Source organism: Heptranchias perlo, unplaced genomic scaffold (genome assembly GCF_035084215.1).
Source record: "Heptranchias perlo isolate sHepPer1 unplaced genomic scaffold, sHepPer1.hap1 HAP1_SCAFFOLD_621, whole genome shotgun sequence".
NCBI lineage: Eukaryota > Metazoa > Chordata > Chondrichthyes > Hexanchiformes > Hexanchidae > Heptranchias > Heptranchias perlo.
The window spans coordinates 90001-97500 of record NW_027139646.1 but is presented as its reverse complement, the minus strand read 5'-3'; the positions used below and the strand labels follow the sequence as shown (position 1 = coordinate 97500).

Here is a 7500-nt window from a genome sequence, read left to right as displayed (position 1 = left end):
GACGCAGGTGTGAGATTCCAGGGGACCTGCTTTGTGCTGATTTCCCTGCCTCCCTCCCTTCCCCCCAGGACTTCCTTCTGAACACCTTTGTCGTTTAATCGAGGGCCAAAAGCCTGCCTGTGAAAGGGAAGGATCAGCCGGTCAGCCCCCTGCTGGTCGCTGCTGCCAGTGCAGCAGGCGTGCGTGTGTCCTCGGCCTCGTGTCCAGGTCCCTCAGGGACTTGAGGCAGCTCTCCCCGGTGGTCTCGTGGTCAGGACCGGGCTTCGAATCCCAGTCGGGGGGGGATGACTTTCTGCTGCAGATTAATTGGCATGAAGGAAAGTCTCCCCTCCTGAGCGTAAAGCTCCACCCTCACCACCACCACCACCGCCTTTTCCTCCCCTTGACAAACGGACAGACAGACAGTCAGACAGTCAGTCCAGTTCGGGAGCGCAGCTTTCATTAAGCAATGGCGTTTGTGACAACTCATCGTCTGACAGGTTGATGATTTCCCCACACGCCTCCTGCCGAATAAAAGGCTCACCCTCCCGGACACTACCCCCAGAATCACCCCCCCCCCGGGGTGAATATTAAGCCCGAGAACACCGACTGTAACCAACCGCAGTGAAAAGTTGAAGTGGCAACTCATTAACCAGATTTATTTTGGGCAACTCATTAACCAGATTTTTTGTTCATTTGGTTTATGAGTTGCCAAGTGTAAATCTGGTTAATGAGTTGCCACTTCAACTTTTCACTGCGGTTGGTTACAGTCGGTGTTCTCGGGCTTAATATTCGCCCCAGGGGGGGTGTATAGCGGGCGATGGCCGGTGTGGAGTGCGTTTTTTGGGGGTTGATTTTCACTTTGCCTCGCTGGTGGAATTTGTGGGAGGCAGGCAAGGGGATTGGTGTGGGCTGGTGGGCGGCAAGGGAGATGCTTGCTTCGGGGTGTTATCCTCACTTTGGTCCGCTGGTGAGAGTAGGCAGCGGCAGGCAGGCAGGCAGGCAGGCAGGCAGGCAGGCAGGCAAGTGTGATGTAGTGTGGGGTGCAGTGCAGTGCGGTGCAGTGCTGCCCTGTCGTTTATGAAAGGTTGTAATGACACTGCTTTGCAGCTGACCATGTCCACTGATTTGTGACGCCCGTATGGAGGCTGATATCTCAGGAGGGCCGAGGCCGATTTCCTCCGGGGACGGCTCGTCGCGTGCGGCAGGACGAGGCGCAGCGGACGGTACCGAGCGCTCGGAGGTGCGGCGCTGCCCGCCGGAGGTACAGCGAAAGGCTGCAAACCGCTTTCCGCCTGCTAACTCGGCGGCCGTCAGACCGACCGACTCCGCTTTACCACCGGAGCTAGAGTCGGGCAAGGGGCACCGAAGGGTACCGGAAGGATCGCGTTCGCACGACGGGAAGTCGACTAGCGGGCCGCCGAAAGCGAGCCGGGGGCCCCCGGTTTTTCTGTCCCACCTGGAGACTGATATCTCAGGAAGGCCGAGGCCGATTTCCTCCGGGGACGGCTCGTCGCGTGCGGCAGGACGAGGCGCAGCGGACGGTACCGAGCGCTCGGAGGTGCGGCGCTGCCCGCCAGAGGTACAGCGAAAGTCTGCGAACCGCTTTCCGCCTCCTCTCACCGCACGGCTCTCCTTTTCACCCACTGGCGGATTTTCACCCTCCGACTGCTCGCTACCGTCCGCTGCGCCTGGTCCGGGCCCTGTCCATTGTCATGTTAATGGCAGGGCGGGGCAGGACTGCTTTCACCAGGAACCCGGTTTTCTGGGTCAGAGGTTCCAGGGGACCTGTTTTGTGCGGACTTCCCTGTGTCCGTCCCTCCCTGCCTGCCTTCCCCCCAGGACTTCCTTCTGAACACCTTTGTCGTTTGAGCGAGGGCCAAAAGCCTGCCTGTGAAAGGGAAGGATCAGCCGGTCAGCCCCCTGTTGGTCGCTGCTGCCAGTGCAGCAGGCGTGCGTGTGTATTCGGCCTCGTGTCCAGGTCCCTCAGGGACTTGAGGCAACTCTCCCCGGTGGTCTCGTGGTCAGGACCGGGCTTCGAATCCCGGTCGGGGGGGATGACTTTCTGCTGCAGATTAATTGGCACCTCTGAAAGAAAGTCTCCCCTCCTGAGCGTAAAGCTCCACCCTCACCACCACCGGCGCCTTTTCCACCCCTTGACAAACAGACAGACAGACAGACAGTCAGTCAGTCCAGTTCGGGAGCGCAGCTTTCATTTGGAAGCAGACCCTGCTTGTTTAAAGTCAACGACGCCAAGTTATTTTGCACTTTGAATTATATCGCTCCGTGCGAGCGGCACTCAGCCTTGGAGAAGAAAAAAATACCACTGAGCTGAGAAAGTTCTTTTTAAAACGGTTTCCTTCCACAGCAGCTCTGAGTGAGAGAGAGAGAGAGAGAGAGATATCAGCTTTATTCTCAGTAATAACACACACACACACACACACACACACACAGAGACACTGGGAAAGAGCTGTTTTTCCTTTTGAATATCTCCCCACGGGGAGCTGCACCGTTCCCAGAAACACTGCAATACTGGGTCGATGCGTAGAGTGGACAGAGCAAGCCCCTAGTCCATCTCCCTGTTCTAAAAATCAATTAAAAATAAAAGTACATAATATGTGTGTGTGTGTGTGTCGGTGTCAGTATCAGTCAGTGAGTCAGTGTCTCTCTCTCTCTCTCTCTCTCTCTCACTCAGAGCTGCTGTGGAAGGAAACTTTTTTAAAAAGAACTTGCTTATTGAAAGAAAGATGTGTCTCAAGCTGCCGGGCCCTGTCCATTCTCCTGTCAATGGCAGGACTGCTTTCACCAGGAACCCGGTTTTCTGGGTCAGAGGTTCCAGGGGACCTGTTTTGTGCGGACTTCCCTGTGTCCGTCCCTCCCTGCCTGCCTTCCCCCCAGCACTTCCTTCTGAACACCTTTGTCGTTTCAGCGAGGGCCAAAAGCCTGCCTGTGAAAGGGAAGGATCAGCCGGTCAGCCCCCTGTTGGTCGCTGCTGCCAGTGCAGCAGGCGTGCGTGTGTCCTCGGCCTCGTGTCCAGGTCCCTCAGGGACTTGAGGCAACTCTCCCCGGTGGTCTTGTGGTCAGGACCGGGCTTCGAATCCCGGTCGGGGGGGGATGACTTTCTGCTGCAGATTAATTGGCACCTCTGAAAGAAAGTCTCCCCTCCTGAGCGTAAAGCTCCACCCTCACCACCACCACCGCCTTTTCCTCCCCTTGACAAACAGACAGACAGACAGACAGACAGACAGTCAGTCCAGTTCGGGAGCGCAGCTTTCATTTGGAAGCAGACCCTGCTTGTTTCAAGTCAACGACGCCAAGTTATTTTGCACTTTGAATTATATCGCTACGTGCGAGCGGCACTCAGCCTTGGAGAAGAAAAAAATACCACTGAGCTGAGAAAGTTCTTTTTAAAAAGGTTTCCTTCCACAGCAGCTCTGAGTGAGAGAGAGAGAGAGATATCAGCTTTATTCTCAGTAATAATACACACACACACACACACACACACACACAGAGACACTGGGAAAGAGCTGATTTTCCTTTTGAATATCTCCCCACGGGGAGCTGCACCGTTCCCAGAAACACTGCAATACTGGGTCGATGCGTGGAGTGGACGGAGCAAGCCCCTATTCCATCTCCCTGTTCTAAAATTCAATTAAAAATAAAAGTAAATAATATGTGTGTGTGTGTGTGTGTGTGTGTGTCGGTGTCAGTATCAGTCAGTGAGTCAGTGTCTCTCTCTCTCTCTCTCTCTCTCTCTCTCACTCAGAGCTGCTGTGGAAGGAAACTTTTTTAAAAAGAACTTGCATATTGAAAGAAAGATGTGTCTCAAGCTGCCGGGCCCTGTCCATTGTCATGTCAATGGCAGGACTGCTTTCACCAGGAACCCGTTTTTCTGGGTCAGAGGTTCCAGGGGACCTGTTTTGTGCGGACTTCCCTGTGTCCGTCCCTCCCTGCCTGCCTTCCCCCCAGGACTTCCTTCTGAACACCTTTGTCGTTTAAAATAATAATAAATAATATGTGTGTGTGTGTCGGTGTCAGTATCAGTATCAGTCAGTCAGTCAGTGTCTCTCTCTCTCTCTCACACTCAGAGCTGCTGTGGAAGGAAACTTTTTTAAAAAGGACTTGCTTATTGAAAGAAAGATGTGTCTCAAGCTGCCGGGCCCTGTCCATTGTCATGTCAGTGGCAGGACTGCTTTCACCAGGAACCCTTCCCTGCCATTGCAGTGTTGATTTGGTCCTTATGCAAATTTTGGGGCGGAGCCAGCACACAAACGACCAATCACAGCAAAGTCCGCACTTTGCGAGCGCACGAGGTCGCGGCCAGCGTTCCAGTCCGCTCAGATCCAAATAAGCCCGAAAAGGAACACGCTCGATCTTAGCCAAAAGGCCGAGAAGCGATACCGCGCTCGATGCAAATTGATCTCGGGTCCTGTTTGCCCTCCCTCTTTGTTCTCTGGCTGCCGGTGTTGAAAGCAGTCTCGCAGCACTGCCGTTCTCTCCCACTCTGGCCACATTTTTTGCCACCGTTTCTAATTGCAACAGTGGATGAGTTTAAAGAAGTTGCCGTTTTTTCCTTTCTTGCCAGGATTGCTTGACAGATTGGTAAATTTGCCAGTAGGCCACCAATCAGATGGGGGAGGGTTGTGTCTCAACGGACCTCCGTCAGTCAGTCTCAGTCACTAACGAACTGCCGTGGAAGGAAACCTCTTTGACGTGACGTGTCTCACAATGAGCGAGCGAGTGAGATTGCAACGGCCAATTGAGAAAGAGGTGAGGTGCTGACAATCAGCAGCTCGTGTTGAAACATTCATTCCACGGCAGGCAAGACCAATCAAAAAAAATACTGCAGATGCTGGCTCGGCTCGGCTGGCTGGCTGGCTGGCTGGCTGGAAATGGGAAATAAAAACACAAGGCGTGTTAAAGGCTGGTTAAACTGTCGAAAGAAACAAGGCGTTAATGTTTCAGAAGCGCCTATTGAAAGACGTCTCTCAAGCTGCTCCCTGACTGGGCCCTGTCCGTTGTCATGTTAATCGCTGGTTAAACTGTCGGAAGAAACAAGGCGTTAATGTTTCAGAAGTGCCTATTGAAAGGTGTCTCTCAAGCTGCTCCCTGACTGGGCCCTGTCCGTTGTCATGTTAATCCCAGGGCGGGGGCGGGACTGCTTTGACCGGGAGACCTGTTTTCTGGGACGCAGGTGTGACATTCCAGGGAGGCACCTACTTTGTGCTGATTCGAAACGACCACGACAACGGCAACTTGCAGTTCTATATTACAACAACAACAACGCGCGTGTGGTAGTTGGGAGGGGCTGCGTTCGCGCTCTCCCCCCTGCATTGAAACTCAAAGTTCGATTTTCAATCCCATAGTCCACCAATCGGATGGGAGACGGTGTGTGTGTGTGTGTGTGTGTGTGTGTCAGTGTCAGTGTCAGTGTCAGTGTCAGTCTCTCTCTCTCTCTCTCTCTCTCTCTCACTCTTACTCAGAGCTGCTGTGGAAGGAAACCTTTTTAAAAAGAACTTGCATATTGAAAAAAAGATGTGTCTCAAGCTGCCGGGGCCCTGTCCATTGTCACGTTAATGGCAGGACGGGGCAGGACTGCTTTGACCAGGAGACCTGTTTTCTGGGACGCAGGTGTGAGATTCCAGGGGACCTGCTTTGTGCTGATTTCCCTGCCTCCCTCCCTTCCCCCCAGGACTTCCTTCTGAACACCTTTGTCGTTTAATCGAGGGCCAAAAGCCTGCCTGTGAAAGGGAAGGATCAGCCGGTCAGCCCCCTGCTGGTCGCTGCTGCCAGTGCAGCAGGCGTGCGTGTGTCCTCGGCCTCGTGTCCAGGTCCCTCAGGGACTTGAGGCAGCTCTCCCCGGTGGTCTCGTGGTCAGGACCGGGCTTCGAATCCCAGTCGGGGGGGGATGACTTTCTGCTGCAGATTAATTGGCATGAAGGAAAGTCTCCCCTCCTGAGCGTAAAGCTCCACCCTCACCACCACCACCACCGCCTTTTCCTCCCCTTGACAAACGGACAGACAGACAGTCAGACAGTCAGTCCAGTTCGGGAGCGCAGCTTTCATTAAGCAATGGCGTTTGTGACAACTCATCGTCTGACAGGTTGATGATTTCCCCACACGCCTCCTGCCGAATAAAAGGCTCACCCTCCCGGACACTACCCCCAGAATCACCCCCCCCCCGGGGTGAATATTAAGCCCGAGAACACCGACTGTAACCAACCGCAGTGAAAAGTTGAAGTGGCAACTCATTAACCAGATTTATTTTGGGCAACTCATTAACCAGATTTTTTGTTCATTTGGTTTATGAGTTGCCAAGTGTAAATCTGGTTAATGAGTTGCCACTTCAACTTTTCACTGCGGTTGGTTACAGTCGGTGTTCTCGGGCTTAATATTCGCCCCAGGGGGGGTGTATAGCGGGCGATGGCCGGTGTGGAGTGCGTTTTTTGGGGGTTGATTTTCACTTTGCCTCGCTGGTGGAATTTGTGGGAGGCAGGCAAGGGGATTGGTGTGGGCTGGTGGGCGGCAAGGGAGATGCTTGCTTCGGGGTGTTATCCTCACTTTGGTCCGCTGGTGAGAGTAGGCAGCGGCAGGCAGGCAGGCAGGCAGGCAGGCAGGCAGGCAGGCAAGTGTGATGTAGTGTGGGGTGCAGTGCAGTGCGGTGCAGTGCTGCCCTGTCGTTTATGAAAGGTTGTAATGACACTGCTTTGCAGCTGACCATGTCCACTGATTTGTGACGCCCGTATGGAGGCTGATATCTCAGGAGGGCCGAGGCCGATTTCCTCCGGGGACGGCTCGTCGCGTGCGGCAGGACGAGGCGCAGCGGACGGTACCGAGCGCTCGGAGGTGCGGCGCTGCCCGCCGGAGGTACAGCGAAAGGCTGCAAACCGCTTTCCGCCTGCTAACTCGGCGGCCGTCAGACCGACCGACTCCGCTTTACCACCGGAGCTAGAGTCGGGCAAGGGGCACCGAAGGGTACCGGAAGGATCGCGTTCGCACGACGGGAAGTCGACTAGCGGGCCGCCGAAAGCGAGCCGGGGGCCCCCGGTTTTTCTGTCCCACCTGGAGACTGATATCTCAGGAAGGCCGAGGCCGATTTCCTCCGGGGACGGCTCGTCGCGTGCGGCAGGACGAGGCGCAGCGGACGGTACCGAGCGCTCGGAGGTGCGGCGCTGCCCGCCAGAGGTACAGCGAAAGTCTGCGAACCGCTTTCCGCCTCCTCTCACCGCACGGCTCTCCTTTTCACCCACTGGCGGATTTTCACCCTCCGACTGCTCGCTACCGTCCGCTGCGCCTGGTCCGGGCCCTGTCCATTGTCATGTTAATGGCAGGGCGGGGCAGGACTGCTTTCACCAGGAACCCGGTTTTCTGGGTCAGAGGTTCCAGGGGACCTGTTTTGTGCGGACTTCCCTGTGTCCGTCCCTCCCTGCCTGCCTTCCCCCCAGGACTTCCTTCTGAACACCTTTGTCGTTTGAGCGAGGGCCAAAAGCCTGCCTGTGAAAGGGAAGGATCAGCCGGTCA

General features: G+C 55.1%; 2 pseudogenes; both read right to left on the bottom strand.

Moving 5' to 3' along the window:
• Positions 1 to 2478: 2478 nt before the first annotated feature.
• LOC137317579 (U2 spliceosomal RNA) lies at positions 2479 to 2597 on the bottom strand (annotated as a pseudogene).
• Positions 2598 to 3535: 938 nt separating this feature from the next.
• On the bottom strand, positions 3536 to 3652 carry LOC137317624 (U2 spliceosomal RNA; annotated as a pseudogene).
• Positions 3653 to 7500: the final 3848 nt, after the last annotated feature.